This window comes from Sceloporus occidentalis, unplaced genomic scaffold (genome assembly GCF_023333645.1).
Source record: "Sceloporus occidentalis isolate IW3139 unplaced genomic scaffold, rSceOcc1.0.p SCAF_29, whole genome shotgun sequence".
NCBI lineage: Eukaryota > Metazoa > Chordata > Lepidosauria > Squamata > Phrynosomatidae > Sceloporus > Sceloporus occidentalis.
In genome coordinates, this window is record NW_028317009.1 from 9,265,331 (window position 1) to 9,284,103 (window position 18,773).

The following is an 18,773-nucleotide window of genomic DNA, read 5'->3' on the forward strand; positions in this document are numbered from 1 at the left end:
TGTACTACCGACTGGCTCTAACCCCCAATCATCCTGACCCGCACATACGCACTTTCACACACCACCGAACATACTCATACGTCTTACACACCGCACCGAACATACCCATACGCCTTACACACCGCACCGACCATACCGCACCGCAACCGCTCGCCAGGCCTCACGGGGATTAGAACCAGAAACCAAACCGCTTGGTAAGTAAGTACACTTGACACCTGCGCCACCCTTGTGGCAGACCGAATTTGCTCGTCCGTAATACTTATACTCAAATTCACAGAGTCTAAAAACATAACTTAATGTCTCTAGTCGCAGGACTTCCTGGGACTCGAACCCGGAACTCACGGCACAGTGTGTGATACACGCATCACACGCGCCACCTTCGAGATGGAGAAGAGTTGCTCATCCCTAATACAAATACACAAATTCACCCACTGGAAAAACATAATGTTACAAATATCCACCTTTACACGCAGGCCGCACAGGGATTAGAACCAGGAGCCTCACGCGTGGTGAGCGATACACCTAACACACGTGCCACACACACGGCTGGATGGCCACCCTCGTCCCATCCACATATACTCAAATTTACCTACTCCAAAAAACATAAAATCATACGTTATACAGGAATCACAGAGATTAGAACCAGGGGCCAGGAGCACGGTGATGAACACAGCTAAGACATGCGCCACCAGTACCACGGGGCAAAAGGGCCTTGTCTGTTATACAAATACTCAGATTCACCGACTCTGAAAACATAACATTAGTTTATATACAGGATACATGGAGAAGAGAACCTGCATCCTCTTGCATGGATGGGGGGGGGGGGGGGGGGGGGTAACGCACCAAACACCAAGACCACCATCTCAACTGGGTCAGGAGGTTTGCCAGTTCCACAAATACTCTGATGTACCCGCTCTAAAAGATTAAGAATAAGATCATACAGCAGACCGGCGGGTGAGAACCAGCAGCCAACCACACGGTAGGCAATCCACTTAACCATCACGCCATTCCACCACACGAGATGGGCGCCCACCGGCTCCACATATACTAATATCTCCCGACTCTAAAAACATTAGAAATAAATCGGCCATGGAGCAAAGTGGGTTAGAAGCACTATACAGTTACCTACGGGAGCGAAGCGGGTTTGAACCATAAACCAGTCGCAGTTTAGGCGATACACCTAACCGTTACGCCACACCACGACATGGCGTCGGCCGCCCACCTGCTCTACATTTACTCATACGGACCCCCTCTAAAAACATAAGAAGAACATGCAGACGCGCTACACACGTAGATCCAGCTTTCATGGAGATTAGAACCAAAATACTTTTATATGGTTAGTAATGCATACGATGTCTGCCTGCTCCACATATAATCATATGCACCAAGTATAAAATGATACAAATACACAGATCCACTATAACAATCAACACAACCGCACCACACATTCACAGGGACTAAAATTATCATTCACAACATGAATAACGCACCCAACCTTTACGCCACCGCATGAACGGGAGCTCGCCGGCTGCCTGATACACATACATGCACCAAATATAAAATAATTGATTGTCCCCCAAATACTCTTATGTACCCCACTCTAAACACTTAAGAAAAAAAACATTCAAGCCAACATCAAGTTACCGACAGGAGTTAAGGGGGTTAGAACCAACAACAAGAGAAACGGTAGGTGACGCACCTAACCGTTACACCACGAAGCAGCACGTCTCCTGATCTTCCCCTGCCCCACATATACCCATATATACCCCTCTAAACACATTAAAAGAAAATACACGGACATGTTGCACACATCAACACGGGTTTCACGGAGACTAGAACCGGTAGCGTTTTGGGTGGTGGGTAACGCACCTAACATCTATACCACCGGCGCAAATTGATCTTTGCTGGCTTCTGTTTCCACAGCACAATACTCTCATGTACCCGCTCTAAAAGATTAGAAATCAGCTCATACAGCAGACCGACGGGTGAGAACCAGCAGCCAGCCACACGTTACACAATTCACTTAACCATCACGCCATTCCATTACAGGAGATGGGCGCCCACCGGCTCCACATATACTAATATCTCCCGACTCTAAAAACATTAGAAATAAATTAGCCACGAAGCGAAGGGGGTTAGAAGCACTATACAGTTACCTACGGGAGAAAAGCGGGTTTGAACCAGAAACCAGTCACAGTTTAGGCGATACACCTAACCGTTACGCCACACCACAACATGGCGTCGGCCGCCCACCTGCTCTACATTTACTCATACGGACCCCCTCTAAAAACATAAGAAGAACATGCAGACGCGCTACACACGTAGATCCAGCTTTCATGGAGTTTAGAACCAAAATACTTTTATATGGTTAGCAATGCATACGATGTCTGCCTGCTCCACATATAATCATATGCACCAAGTATAAAATGATACAAATACACAGATCCACTATAACGATTAGACTTGGGCACCAGGGAGCCCTTCGTGTTCGTCTTCAGGGGGGAAAAAATCTTCGTAAGGCTAGGTTTCCACTTGGGTTTTTGTCCTGCGTTTTTTTCTTGATGAAAAACGCCAGGAAAAACGCCAAGAAAACTGCCACTGCATTTACCTGCGTTTTGGCGTTTTTTCTGGAGTTTTTTCTGGAGTTTTAGCCTTTCTGTGGAAATTGCTTTTTTTGACCTTAGGCAGTTTTTCCAGCCTTTACAAGTTAGAAGTTTCACCCAGCTAAAAGGGATTCGGATAAATGGCAAGTATCTGCCCCCGATGTCATTTACTTGGTAGACCCTTTTGTCTCTTTTCTGTGGTTTGTAAGGCATGCTTTATTCCGAATGTCTGCTCCTCTGGGAAGATTGGCCCCAAATGATGGTGCAAATTGTTTGCTGTTGCTTTTGGCGCGCAGGATCCAGTTGATGCGTCGGGTATGTTTGTTTGTAATGGTATGTTTGTTCTAAATGGTGTAAAATTCAATATGAACCAGTCCAGGACTTTGTTTTGTGTGAAACTGTTTGTTTTCAGCCTATTTCTCGTAGGACACACAGATACTGGGTCCATCCTCTGCATTGTAACTGTGGAAAAAACGCCATAAAAAACGCCAAGGCAATAAACCCACATGGCTTTTTCATGGCGTTTTTTCTCTCCCATAGACTTCTATTGGAGAAAAACGCCAAGATTTCCTTGAAAAAACGCCAGAGTGTGAACATGCTGCGATTTTGAAAAACTGCCACAGAGCCCAAAAAAGCAGAAAAACGCCAAAGAGGACTGAAAAAACGCCAAACAGAAAAACGCCAAACAGAAAAACGCCAAGTGGAAATGGCATTTTGCGATTTCCTATTGAAGAACAGCTTACATCTGGCTGCAGCGTTTTTTCACTAAAAAAACGCCAGGTGGCGCTATTGGCGTTTTTATGGGCGTTTTTAGAAAAAAAAAACCAAGTGGAAACCTAGCATAACCCCTGCTACGCAGCCGGGAGTAAACAAAGATGAAACGAGCACGAAGAATGTCCACGAATATTCGCCCGAAAAGAAGACAGGAACGGGCGAATATTCGCGGACATTCTTCGTGCTCGTTTCATCTTCGTTTTCTCCCGGCTGCGTAGCAGGGGTTAATACGGGGTTAAGAACACATCGGAGCCGCAGCAGCAGATGCGTTCGCGCCGTGAAGGTACGTGTGTGCGACTCTATTGGTCGCCGGAAGGGGGCTGGTCTGGCATCAACAAATGAATTATTTAATTTTATTTTAAAGTTATATTTATTGTTTACTTTATTATATTTATTTAACGTTGTAGTGCTACCCTACCCAGCTATACCTACCTACGTGCACTAGTATACCTAGTTTAGCTAAATTTGATGGGACAGAACTGGAAAAAAGCAGGACTGTCCGCAAAAATGTTGGGTGTGTTGGCAGGTATGCGAATGGAAAAATGTGGGACAAGAACTAAAAAATAGCTTAGGGTTAATGTACGGTTATGTTTAAGATTATTAGCAGTGCACTGTTTTGGTTAAAGATGTATTACGTCTAAATAAGAAGCTTGCATTAGTTCTCTAGTTACCCTTTATACCCCCGCGTGACTCCAATTAACGTCTGATCACCGCACCCCTATCAAAGCTTTAACGACTCAATTTAACGAATTGAATGACAGCTGACCCCAATCAAAGTTGGGTTCCGCCCCCTGTTTGAAGGTTACGTTTAGAATGTTCAGGCTCGCCGTGCAGACGATTACTCTGGCTCTGCCGCCCCACACAAACGTAAGGAAAACATCTTGTAACAAACAACTACTGATAGTTTAATAAGAGATTGTTTATGTGCAAGCGCAAACAAGTACAGTAATATATTAAACACCGGTAACAGTGCAATGTTTGTAACAAAACTTGGGCCTTCCACACCCCCTAGCATGCAATCACTCCCTCTGCTCCCACAACTCAAAATAAAATATTTGCCGCACTGGCTGAGTGAAGACTGAGAGTTAATGCCGTCTTCCATCGTTCTGACCATACTGTAACCTTGGGAGGTCCCCATAATCATCCCCAGAGTCCCTTTGTCTCCTCATTCACTAAGCTGCACCTCTCTCCTTTTTCCTCCCTCCTTACAGTACAGGGATAGCTCAAATAAACATTGCGGTGTTGGTGTGTGTGTATGTGTTTGAGTGGCTGTGTAAGTCAGGAATCATGGAAAGTATAAAACAGTCGATAGGACGCTTGACTTTTATGCCCCTATGTAAAAATATTTGCTCTAAAAATATAAGACAAAATACTTTTGTGAGCTGTGTATAGGTTACAGTGGCTGTGTTCATATTTACACAACCACACGGTACAAGAACCCTTAGGTATGGAACCAGAAACCTTGTCCTTTGTAGGCATCGCTCCTAACCACAATGCCACAACATTGTTATGTGCTTTGTCTCCCCATTTGGCGTATAAAGCCTGCCTGTTCCTGAGGAGATGTGCGTAGGGGCGGCAGGCGAGTGTAATATATCTGTGGGGTGTAGAAATTTCCAACTACCTGGTGGCGCAAAGGTTAGGTGTATATCCTCCGATACAGAAGGTTACTGGTTCGTTCCCCCAGCATGACTTATGTAAATTTATATAAGTTTTAGAACGAGTGCATGTGAGGATAAGAGGACTACGGAAAGGTGAAATTTTTGGCCACACGGGTGGCACAATGGCCAGGTGTCTTATGCACCATACAAAAGGTTGCTGGTTCAATTCCCATGAGCCCTAACAGTAGCAGTGTCTGTGGTGGCGGTGTCGGCCTTAGCTTGAGTGTATGAGTCGGTGTGGTTGTGTATGAGTGTGTTTGTGTGTGATGGCGTATTTGTGTATGTCAGGACTCATGGGAAATGAATCACGAGATAAGACACCTGTTTTTATGCCGTTATCTAAAGATATTTTGTGCTGAAAAAAAAAATAATTGGTGCATGCAGCTATTTATATAGTAGTTTTTTCCACAATCATAACCATGAGGAATCGAACCAACAACCCTGCACATCATAGGCAGCCCACTTAAGCATCACACCACAAGGTTCTTACAAATAATCCTTCTTCCCGTGGATATATAATGCCTGCCTGTGTCTGGATCACGGAGCCGCTATATAAATGTGAAACAGAAATGTTTGTGTGACTGCTGTGTGGCGTAATAGTAAGCGCTCAACCTTCCATCCAAAGGGTTGCTAGTTCCAATCCCAGCGCGTCAAAAAGCTTTATTAGTAAGAGATATGTCCTTTTTTTTTTATTTATATTACAAAAAACCTTGCATTTAATAAATGGATTGCAAAAAGCCGGGTGAATTTGTGATTAGGAAGTAAAGTTCATATTCTGGAAATATAATGGATGGTGGACGTTGCTTACAGTCAGGATGTGTATTTTGTTACGCTGTGATGTGAGGGATGTCGATGTTGAGGGACCTAATAGTAAGAGTCAATGAGCACCCAACGTCGACTGGCTCCTTTAGTAAAGTTTCCGAGAGAGCGCAAGGGTCCCTTCTGGCTGCCTTTGTTAAACATAGAAAGTGACGGCAGATAAGAAGCATTCGGCCCATCCAGTCTGCCCAACCTCTGAATCCTTTCCTTAGTATCTTGCCTTATCCTATATCTAGCTTAGCCCTATGCCTATCCCATGCTTGCTTAAATGTCTTCACTGTATTAACATGTACCACTTCTGCTGTATGGTGATTCCATGCATCCACTACCCTTTCTGTAAAGTAGTATTTCCTTTATTTTGGATGATTTATAATTAACAATACAAGGCAGAAACTCTTCCTGCTACCAACGCCTCTTGTTATACAACCCAGCACCCTGCTTGCTTTTTCCAACACTTTACGGCATTGTCTGCTTACCTTTAAGTCATCAGTAATTATTACTCTAAATCCCTCTCGTCTGCTGTCACTGGCAGAACAGCATTCCCAATGCTATAGTTTGCCTCACTATTTCTACATCCCAAGTGCATTCGTCCATAATAGATAAACTCAAATTCACCTACTCTGAAGACTTAGATATACGCGCAGCCGCTATAATAATATATATTTACCAGGAATAGAATCACCATTACGCCACAAGACAACTAGACTTTTTGCTGTTTTGCCATGAAACAAGCTATATCTACATATATTTTGCACTATTTACCTCTCCATGGACATAAGATGTCTGCCTGCTCCTGACTCACACCTGCACCTAATTTCCTCAATCAAGAGTCTATTTAACCCGGGCGTTTCTCCAGCCTTCTTGCCAGAACTGTTTCTTGGCGCTGCGTGTTGGTGCTGTGGAGCTGATTCTCTGGTCTTGAGCTTGGAGAAGGAGCTGCAAAGGTTTGTGAATTCTGTGATTTTGAAATGAATGCAGCCCTCTAGATCTACCCCCCAGAAGCAGAGATCGTTTCTTTCAGTCACAGAGTGTCTCGCATGGTTGGGGTATGCATAGTTTGTTGTGGAGTTTATTTGCGTGTTTGTTAATACTGTGAAAGTAATTTCTTTGTTTTACATAAGTTTTTCAGTAGTTTGGTTACTTAAATGGTTAATTTCATACTCTTAGATGCTTTTTCGCAGTATACAGGAGCTCTCGTGGGCCATAATCCTGTTAGAAGCTGTTTTCTATATATATCTTTTATTTGAAATAATGTGTTTGTCGAATATACTTTGAAAATGCAGGGTTTGCCCCCTATGAACACAAGCGGGCCCTCCTCACCTGTGTTTTAAGTCAAATTATGTTACATACGGCTTATACCCTGTCTAGCCATTGTACAGCGCTACTAAATATGATGGCGCTATATAAAACAAATACTGGGGCTGGAACTTACCACGTGCAGCAAAAATGGCCTCATGAAATTTTGGGCTGGCCTCCAATTGTCTGCATATTTTGTTTTAATCGCCGGCCCCTGACAATGTTTTACTACAAACTGAGGACAAAGAGCCGAATCATTTTAATGAGTTTATTTCAATCTTTAAAGGTGAAAACAGAAGAGGGCGCTGGGGCTTTGGCACAGGTGAATGCATGCCGGCGGTAAGGCATGAAGGGGGGGGGTCACGTCTGTGTCTTACAGCAGGGCTCTGCTGAATTGCGGTGGGCTGAGTGAGCCCCGTAATGTTAAAATGAAATAAATCCTGTATCCTTATTGGGCCCTCGTAAGGAAATGGAATCCCAGTCCCGGGTGGAGCTCGTTAAATGGAGCTCGTTAAAGCTTTGATAGGGGTGCGGTGATCAGACGTTAATTGGAGTCACGCGGGGGGTATAAAGGGTAACTAGAGAACTAATGCAAGCTTCTTGTCCCGGCTCTAGGTTTGCAGACCTGTTTGCTGCTGTTCTGGACATCTTCAGACTCGGCGGACTCCGTCCCAAGGTGAGCGAGGGGATACCACGGGTTAGACTGTAAGCTCTTTGGTCCGCTTTCTCTCCTTTATTTCTGCAGCTTCTCCCGATCAAACCATTGTTGCTTTGGCTGCACAATCCTCAATGTTATCACCGCAAGTCTCTGCCAAAAGCATAGGATGTCTTTCCCGATCATCGCTCTTTCACTGCAGATCCTCGGCGTCCGTGTAAGAGTAGAGTTTAAAGAGTCACAGACTTTGGCCCCCACCGTCTCATCTCCTCCTCGTACTCCACGCCCCCCTCGGCTCCGGATGACGCCAGCGTGCTGAGGCTGCCCGCCGGGGAGCCGTCTCCTTCCACGTGATAGACCTTTAAGCTGTCGCATGAAAGCACTTGCTGGATGTAGGCAGCTTCTTGGAACGCGTAGTAGAAGTATCGGCCGAAATCTCCGCTGGTAAAAGAACCGCTCCGCTCCGACGAGGGGAACTTTGACGGCTCCTTCAGGCTGACAGACGTCTCGGAATCGCAGCTTAAGGGACCGTTTCCATGAAGCCCTCCGGTCTTCCTGCAGAAAGCATGCGCGGCGCTGCTCCGATCACACAGCTGGAGCTCTGTCACGTTGAATGCGTCCTGCAGAGAACATTCACTCGAATTAAAACCGATTGGTTCGTTCATCTCAGCAAGTTGCCAAACGAGCATTCATCCAATTTAACCCGTCCTGCCCCAAATCTGTGCTTGCTTACCCCCCCCATAAATGTATTTTGAGTGTGATTTGGGTAATTAAAACATTCCATCTCGTTACACAAGGCCTTTATCCCTTTAACTTTTCAGCTGTGTATGAAGCGGCTTAAGGCGTATGGAGTACGGATTGTATCAGAATTCCAGGATCAGCAGCAGCTGGTGAGTGGACCAAAGTCTTAAACTTGCTACAAACTACATATAAAAAACGTAACATTGTATCCCACAAACTCTTTACTCACGTGGTCTTCGTTGTAATGGAAGATGTTTTTTCTGGTGTCCTCATAAACTCCTTGGTTTATGGTCTTCCTCCTCTTGCAGCGAGACCACAACAGAATTCCGGCGATCAGCGCTGTGAATGGAGACACAAGAATTATCCTCTTGAAGCATGCGAGGTACTGAATATTTTTAATATTTTAATGCTTTTTCTTGATCCATCATGAATAACAGGGTTGCTACCAATCTTAACTTGCCCGGTTCAGTCTCGCGTTCTTGATGCATCCTGATTACACCGAAGGAATTGGCGATCAGCGCATGATGGGACAGTGAGAATCCAGCATCGTATGGTGGATTCCAGGGAATGACTGGCAGGGAGAGTCTTTATACCCCATGGATTTACAGACGGCTTCTTATCTTACATTCACTAGAAATGCTTTTACAGTTTTATTAAAGCCCGTTGTTGCGAAAGTGTAAACGCTTACTATCTGTAACTATTGTTTTTTTACCTTGATAACCCGATTGGTTGATGCTTCCCAGAGTCTCGCATCTCGAACGACTTTAATTTCTTTGTAGGTCCCGTGAGCTGCTGTCGTCTCTCTGTGCTCCCCTCCTCCATTAAAGTGAAGCGTGAACTCGTTCTGCATCCTTTCCAAGCCAACTTTGTTCCACTCTCCGAGATTGTAGGAGACTGTTAGACGCCCATGCCTCACCTCGACAAAACAAACTGTGCCGTTAGATCCCTGGGTCATGCTGAACCATTGGGTGCTGAAGCGCCGCTATGATCTACAGGGGTTCGCCATTGCTGTGGACCCAGACCACCTAACAGTGGAGCACTCTGGGCTCTCGCAGCGAACGCCAAAATACAATGACCCTAAAGCTGTCCCATCTACCGGCTGCTCTGAATCGGGAGCTTCAGATGTGGACGCGACTCTACCCAACGTGCAGCATGGCGCGTGTCAAGGTATGGACTTCATGCTGTGTTTGTTACCTGCAGGTGGATGGATTCGCTCCGGTCCTTAGAAGACAAACGCAGGATGATGCTGTCGGCGTTGCGTGTTCTTAACGTTGCCTGAAAATGTGTCCGCTGCGGATGGAGAATGCGGGAGCAGGTACCGGATGTGGCCTCCAGGATGGAAGAAGTTTGTGGACCTCTGCAAAAGGACGAGTATATAATGCGGATTACGCTATTCACTATGATACAGAAATGATCGCCCCGCAGAGCACCAGGCGGTGGCAGAGCGTTCAGATGTCATGTATGAAGAGTCCTTTCTGGCGGAGCTTTGGCCACAAACATTCCAATGGATTCCTTGATGATCGCACCGCGACTCCCCATTTTCCAATAATCTACACTATACTCTGGCCATTCACAAAGATGTCCCGGTTCAGGTGAGTCTCTTTAATATAACATAAATATTGGCATGAGAATGTTTTTTTTAATATAAAACCCATCTGTATATTGGGAGACATTATGATATCAGCGAGGTGGTGGAACCATTAATTCAGGTTTGTCTCTCCTTTTAATGTTCTTGTAGAGTTATTACCCGCGAGCGCATCGGTGTAAGCCAAGCCTGTACCTTTTTCCGCAGTCCTGGTGAGCGGGTGGGCAATCACAGCTGGGGGTCCGGGGGTCACTGACGCAAGGAAAGTCGCAGGGTACGGGTGATGAGCAAGCTGTACCCTTCCTCGCACAGCCTGGGGAGCTATTAACGGCCTCCAGTGGGCTGCTAGGTAATACACCTGTGTTAAAGGAAACACACACCCCATAAAGAAAATTATTAGATATCATTCTGCCGGATCAGCACAAAGAAGCTCGGATAACTCGGCGGAAAGCTTTGATACGGACCTACCTTTTACGTTCTTACGGTTCAGTTAACCTTTGTTACCCTTAGAATGTCTATTGATCCGGCTCCTCGTGCAGTCTGGCTGCATATCTGCGAGTTGTATTTTATTGCTCTTCATTGCATTTGTCGATGTTCGTGGAATTCAAGTTGTCAAATTCTACTGCGTTCCACCAGCAGGAGCCCCCCATCTGCTACTAAATATTGGTAATACACGTTACTAATCAAAGAACTTTCTAATGTATTCGTGTCTTATAGGAATCATTACCAACCTCTGTCCCACGTGATACCAGCCGTGACTATCCTAACCCACCTGGTTATACCGCATCCCTCTGCTCAGAGACCCCCAAAGTACCGAAGCTGATCCAGTTTACCGGATCCATCCGCAGCTCCCACGTCCACTACAGAGCAGCCGTCTGCAGTAAGAGGTAAGCGATACTCTGCGTGATAGAAAGTCATTACCTGCTTATTAAGAACGACGTTGCGGAGACAGCCTTTAAAGGGTTTGTGCGGAAGGAGATTGTGGGAGCGAGTAGATGACTGCTTAACACCTCCGAGCTGCAGAACGGTATCCGGCTCCCAAAACCTGCAGAGAATGGCATGCATATCAGACACGGGTCACAGTAACACGTGGTGTGGGGCTTTACTACTGCAGATAATATTAAACATGCATAAAAATTGTCATGATTCTTCAACACCTCCTTTCTCTTAATCCACACAGATTGCAACCAGAGTGCCGCAGCCGCTAGGCATTAATCCCGGTTTATCGTCTGTGACTTCGGTAAAGTCAGCCCTGATCACCAGCCCAAGCCCTCCGTGTGCTCCATACCTTCTGTCCTGCATGATGACTCTGTGGATTTCACAACTCATTCGATCCTCTGTAAGTAGCTTTCCTCCGATCCCCTCTGTCTTTTATCAAAGCCGTGCGACAGCGATCCAGAGTCAGGCTGACTCCCTGCACTGAAGTAAATGAAGTCAGTAATTCATCTTCCCTGACTGCCCGACGTTGACATTTCCTATAAGTAAATGTGACTGCGTGCGACTCGAATCGTTGTGTATTTGGTGTGACTTGTCTTGGTTATATGTTCCATGTAGAGTTAGCTGAGGGTCAGTTAGTCTGTGTCTGCTCTTAAAGATTCTCCTTCATTCTACTTCTGTGAGTAAAGGAGAATATTTAAGCTTTCCTGTGGCTGCATTAATTACATGTCTGGCTCACGATGTGATAATTAACTAACTTTATCTTTTAGGCGCAGGTCTATCCGATGCCATTCTGTCTGTAACGTTCACCTGCTCTGGAAAGCCAAGCCTCAGCGTGGTCAGGTTTTGTCTGAAGAGGAGAAGGAGCCGGCCGCTCGTAATCTCTTTGGGAATGGAAACAAAACCACATTAACAGCAGTGTGGCTGGACCCGGAGCAAACTAAGAATGTAATTCGACTGATTTATTGTCAATGTAGATTTATTATTACTTTCACTTCATGTTACTCATGACTTCATATTTGTATTTGTTACTCTATGCCTTGTCATTTATAACTCATTGCACTGTACCTGTGATTCTTTGAATTGTGACTTGTTACTGATTTGCTCGTGATTTGCTCGTGATTTGCTCGTGATTTGTTACTCATTGCATTGGACTTGTGATTTGACTCTCTGTATTGTACTGTGTAGACTTTCAATAAAAGTGGTTTAGTTCTCTATGTCTTCTCCTGTAATCAATTAAAGCACAGAAAGAAACATACAATAATATCTTCCTAATAAAGAAGCTCAAAAGAAACCATAGGGGATATATAATAACTATTTAATAACCCTCTATAATATAATGGCGAGAAGGTGCACTCCTCTACTCTCTCGTTGATGCTGCTCCTCGCTACATCCTTTCCTGATACTCACCCACTGCGATGAAGTTCTTACTGTCTCATGACGCTCCGCTGTGTAGTAACCCGTCTGTGCTGTCGCTTATGAAATCCAGCAATAGATGGCTGTCCGAGTAGTGGCCGATACCGTGAAATGTTCTCTGAGTCTGCTGGCAGCGTGGCCCAAGGAATGAAGTCAAACGGAAATATTTTAGTTTCAAAGGTAGACTGTCTGAAGTTGGTGATGTAAGGGATAAGTCACACGGGAACGTAGTCCAGAGAATCTGCCTACCTGTAACCGGTGAGAGTCGACGTGCAAGTCCCACCATTCAGGTAAGGGTTTTGGGGCAGAGAATAACAGTTCTGGTAAAATTGTTTCTGTACCGGACATCTGCAGGACACGTTTCCGACTTGGGGAATTGAGACTAAAGATGCGCTACCTCCATCCACGAGAGGCGGGGATCTGCTGACTGCGCCATGGATTGTGCACCCGCCATCCTGCAAACAGAAATCAATGGATACTTGGGAATTCCTTTCCTTCAGCACTGATCGGATCTGTCATTGAGAAGAATACAAAAAACCTCAGTTAAGACGGCACCAAAAACCTATCTAGACACCATCCCAGTTCTGTGGCCATTAGGCACCCCAGGACCAGCTCCCTCCCACAACAAATGCAGATAAACATGATTAAAACGCATTGCTCTTAGATCTTTACTTTTGTTATAAAGTAATAAACCCCCGGCTGTACCCTCAGAGATTCAAAATCAAGGGAATTATTTTCGCAAAACTCTGAAAGACAAACCGGATACATCTAGATATCACGAGACTGATAAATATTCTGCGTTTTGTAATATCATTAATTTTAAGAGACAGCCGACGTTATTCTTACTCAGTAATAACGCCATAAACACTCTGTCCATACCTTCTCTCTCTGGGCTGTCAATAAGCTCCGTAAGATCTCGGGTTTGTGGCAGGAGGCAGCTCCGCATACTGAAAATGTCACGTCGGTCGCGTTATCCTCTGCATTCACCACACTGAAGATGTGGATATGGCTGGGATGGGCAGCTGCCACGTCTGCCAGGACGGCCTGGAGCTGGTCACGTCTGCTGATTCCAAACTCATCCTTCTCTATGAATTCCTCTGCTGTAATGCCTAAAACGCGGGTTAAAAAGTCGTGACTGAGAAGCAGAGATAGTAACATATTTACCCAGATAGGAGCGGGGAAGGGAATTGGGGTTACGCACTGAGTAGGACAGGGGTCACTTAATGCCAAGAGCGTTCCTGTCCCAAGGGCCACCATTTCCTTCTATCCCTATGCAGGGATACTACATCATTTTAATATCTTTATGGTACAAGGTACAGGAGTCCAGGGAAATGGTTACATATATATGTAGCTATGGTGACCTGTACATCACTTCTTTATCTAGTGCAAACTCTATGATGGTCAAACCAGGCAGTCTTCCCATCAAATGTCCCAGCGGAGTTCTACAAGAATCTACCTGAGACCCCTCCTCATGACTTATTACTTACTTGTGAGTCTCAGAGACACCGAGCTGCGGAAGGCGTCACTTCCAATCTCTTGTACATAAATTTTGATAGTAGAGAAGGTATCTGGCCACACACCGTCAGAAACCGTAATAATGAAGTCGTACGTTCCCTGCGGAGGTCTCTCGGTCATTAGGATTGTCCCGTTGTTTTGGTTCAACTAAAAATACCTACAAAAAACAAACTGTCAATGCAATGTTATCTTCCTCAGACACGCCTTCTAACTCCCACATACACCAGACACGTCTTCTCTCTCCCTCATACACCAGACACGTCTGCTCACTCCCACATACACCAGACACGTCTTCTCTCTCCCTCATACACCAGACACGTCTTCTCTCTCCCTCGTACACCAGACGTGTCTTCTATCTACCTCATTCAGCAGACACGTCTTCTAACTTCCTCATACACCATACACGTCGTATCGCTCCCTCATACACCAGAGATGTCCTCTTTCTCGCTCATACATCAGACATGTCTTCTTACTCCCTCATACACCAGACACGTTGTCTTGCTCCCTCATACACCAGAGACAACGTCTTCCTCCCTAATACATCAGACATGTCTTCTCACTCCCTCATACACCAGACACGTCTTCTCTCTCCCTCATACACCAGACACGTCTTCTCTCTCCCTCATACACCAGACACGTCTTCTCTCTCCCTCATACACCAGACACGTCTTCTCTCTCCCTCGTACACCAGACACTTCTTCTCTCTCCCCCTCATACACCAGACGTGTCTTCTATCTACCTCATTCAGCAGACACGTCTTCTTACTCCCTCATACACCAGACACGTTGTCTCGCTCCCTCATACACCAGAGACAACGTCTTCCTCCCTAATACATCAGACATGTCTTCTCACTCCCTCATACACCAGACACGTCTTCTCTCTCCCTCATACACCAGACACGTCTTCTCTCTCCCTCATACACCAGACACGTCTTCTCTCTCCCTCATACACCAGACTCGTCTTCTCTCTCCCTCATACACCAGAGGCTTCGTCTTAATCCCTCATAAATCAGACATGTCTTCTCACTCCCTCATACACCAGACACATCTTCTCTCTCCCTCATACACCAGACACCTCTTCTCTCTCCCTCATATATCAGACATGTCTTCTTGCTCCCTCATATGTCAGACATGTATTCTCCCTCTCTTATACAAGAGACACGTCTGCTCACACCCTCATACACCTGACATGTCGTCTCTCTCCCTCATACACCAGACACGTCTGTTTGTTCCCTCATACACCAGACACATCTTCTCTCATACACCAGACACATCTTCTCTCTTTATCATACAAAAGACACGTCTTCTCTCACCCTCATACACCAGACATGTCTTCTTGCTCCCTCATACACCAGACATGTCTTATGGAGCAAGAAGACATGTCTGATGTATGAGGGAGTGAGCTGAAGTATCTGGTGTATGAGCGAAAGAGAAGACGTGTCTGGTTTATGAGGGAGCGAGAAGACGTGTCTGGTTTATGAGGGAGCGAGAAGACATGTCTGGTGTATGAGGGAGCAAGATGACATGTCTGTTGTATAAGAAAGGGAGAAGACATAGCTGGCGTATGAGGTAGCAAGCAGATGTATCTGTTGGATTTGAGAGAGAGAAGACATGTCTGGTGTATGAGGGAGTGAGAAGACACGTCTGGTGTATGAGGGTGCGACATTACGTGCCTGGTGTATGAGGGTGCGAGATTACGTGCCTATTGTATAAGAGAGGGAGAAGGCATGTCTGCTGTATGAGGTAGAGAGAAGACGTGTCTGGTGTATGAGGGTGAGAGAAGATGTGTCTGGTGTTTGAGGGGGAGAGAATATGTGTCTGCTCTATGAGGGAGAGGGAAGACATGTCTCGTGTATGAGGGAGCAAGATGACGTGTCTGGTGTATGAGGGTGAGAGAAGACATGTCTGGTGTATGAGGGTGAGAGAAGACATGTCTGGTGGATGAGGGAGAGAGAAGACGTGACTGGTGTATGAGGGAAGGACAAGACGTGTCTGGTGTATGAGGGAGAGAAAAGACGTGACTGGTGTATGAGGGAGAGAAAAGACGTGTCTGGTGTAAGAAGGAGAGAGAAGACGTGTCTGGTGAATGAAGGAGAGAAAAGACGTGTCTGGTGTATGAGGGAGAGAAAAGACGTGTCTGGTGTATGAGGGAGAGAGAAGACGTGTCTGGTGTATGAGGGAGTGATCTGAAGTGTCTGGTGTATAAAGGAGAGAGAAGACATGTCTGGTGTATGAGAGAGGGAGAATTCATGTTTCGTATATGAGGGAGAGAGCAGACGTGTCTGTTGTATGAGGGAGCGAAAAGAAGTGTCTGGTTTATGAGGGAGTGAGAAGACGTGTCTGGTTTATGAGGGAGCGAGAAGACATGTCTGTTGGATAAGAAAGGGAGAAGACATATCTGGCGTATGAGGTAGCAAGCAGATGTGTCTGGTGGATGAGGGAGAGAGAAGACATGTCTGGTTTATGAGGGAGGGAGAAGACGTGTTGTGTATGAGGGAAAAAAAAAATATATATATATATCATACATGTCTTTTCGCTCCCTCATACACCAGAGACTTTATCTTGCTCCCTCATACATCAGACATGTCTTCTCACTCCCTCATACACCAGACACGTCTTCTCTCTCCGTCATACACCAGACACGTCTTCTCTCTCCCTCACACACCAGACACGTCTTCTCTCTCCCTCATATACCAAACACATCTTCTCTCTCCGTCATACACATCCTCTCTCTCCCTCATACACTAGACATGTCTTCTCTCTGCCTGATACACCAGACACACTTCTTCTCGCTCCTTCATACACCAGACATGTCTTCTCGCTCCCTCATACACCAGACACACCTTCCCTCTCCTTCATGCACCAGACACGGCTTCTCAGTCCTTCATACACCAGACCCATCTTCTCTCTCCCTCATTCAGTAGACATGTCTTCTCCCTCCCTTATACAATAGACTCGTAATCTCGCACCCTCATACATCAGTCACGTAATCTCGCTCCCTTATACACCAGACATCCCTTCTCCCTCTCTTATACAACACGTCATCCCACTCCCTCATACACCGGACACATCTGTTCTCTCACTTATACACTAGACAAGTCTTCTCTCTCCCTCATACACCAGACACATCTCCTCCCTCTTACACCAGACACGTCTTATCCCTCTCTTATACAACAGACATGTCTTCTCTCTCCTTTATAGACCAGACACTTCAGTTATCTTCCTCATACACGAGACACATCAGCTCGCTCCCTCATACACCAGACATTTCTTCTCATTCCCTCATACACCAGACATGCCTTCTCCCTCTCTTATACAACAAACACACCTATCTCCCTCATATACCAGACACGTCTTCTCTCTCCCTCATTAAAAAGACACGTCTGCTCGCTTACTCATACACCAGAGTTGTCCCATCCCTTTCATATACAACAGACATGTCATCCCGCTCCCTCATATACCAGACATGTCTTCTCCCTCTTTTATACACCAGACACCTCAGTTATCTCCCTCATACACCAGACACATCTGTTCTCTCCCTCATACACCAGACACGACTGCTCACTCCCTCATACACCAGACACGACTGCTCACTCCCTCATACACCAGACATGTCTTTTGGCTCCCTCATACACCAGACACATCTGTTCTCTCCCTCATACACTAGACACATCTCTTCTCTCCCTCATACACCAGACACATCTCTTCTCTCCCTCATACACCAGACACATCTCTTCTCTACCTCATACACCAGACATGTCTTCTCCCTGTCTTATACACCACACGTCAACTACCTCTCTTATACAACTGACATGTCCTCTCACTCCGTCATTCATCAGACACATCTATCTCCCTCATACACTAGACACGTCTGCTCAATCCCTCATACACCAGACGTGTCATACCGTTCCCTCATACACCAGACGTGTCTTCTCTCTCCCTCATACACTAGACATGTCTTCTTGCTCCGTCATACACCAGACACGTCTTCTCCCTCATACACCAGACACGTCTACTTCCTCTCTTATACAACATGTCCTCTCACTCCGTCATTTATCAGACACATCTATCTCCCTCATACACCAGACACATCTGCTCAATCCTTCATACACCAGACGTGTCATCCAGTTCCTTCATACACCTTACAGACCGGCACTAAAGATCGTCCTACCTTAGCAGAGATCCACCTGAATGTTCAAAGTCTGACATCTCAAACACTTGTGACATAGAGTATTCCAATTTACCTCTGGATTGATGAATAAATATCCATCAACTTCTCTGAGACCTCTTTAAGCAACTGGTCAGCCACCGGCCGACATGGTCAACCTATAACCCATTGCGTGTCAATAGTGAAGTGCATTAATGACCATGAAATGCGTGTGTTATTCGAGCCATGGAACTCACCTGGGTATTTGAGAGACGGCGGAATAGTGTTTTGTATCCCATCTTCATCCAGCACAACGACCTTCCCAATCTCTGCTGATGACCACCCGGCTGTTTTAAACAAGAAAAAATGGTAAGACATTCATAAGTATGTCTGCATTCGTGCCCATCTGTATTTTTAATCATTTGTCCTACATTCTGCTGTCAGGAACTGTACAATATACGATCAGCATGCCCTGCCGGAGAATTAACTAGGACTAATTTCCAATACGTCCCTCCTGTTTAGCTGTCACGGGGTCAGGTAGCGAAGGAGGATCCAACTATGCAGATATGTGGACGTAGCGCAGTCCAGTAAACAGTCCGGTTAAAGGGCAACGGCAAAACAGCGAGGTC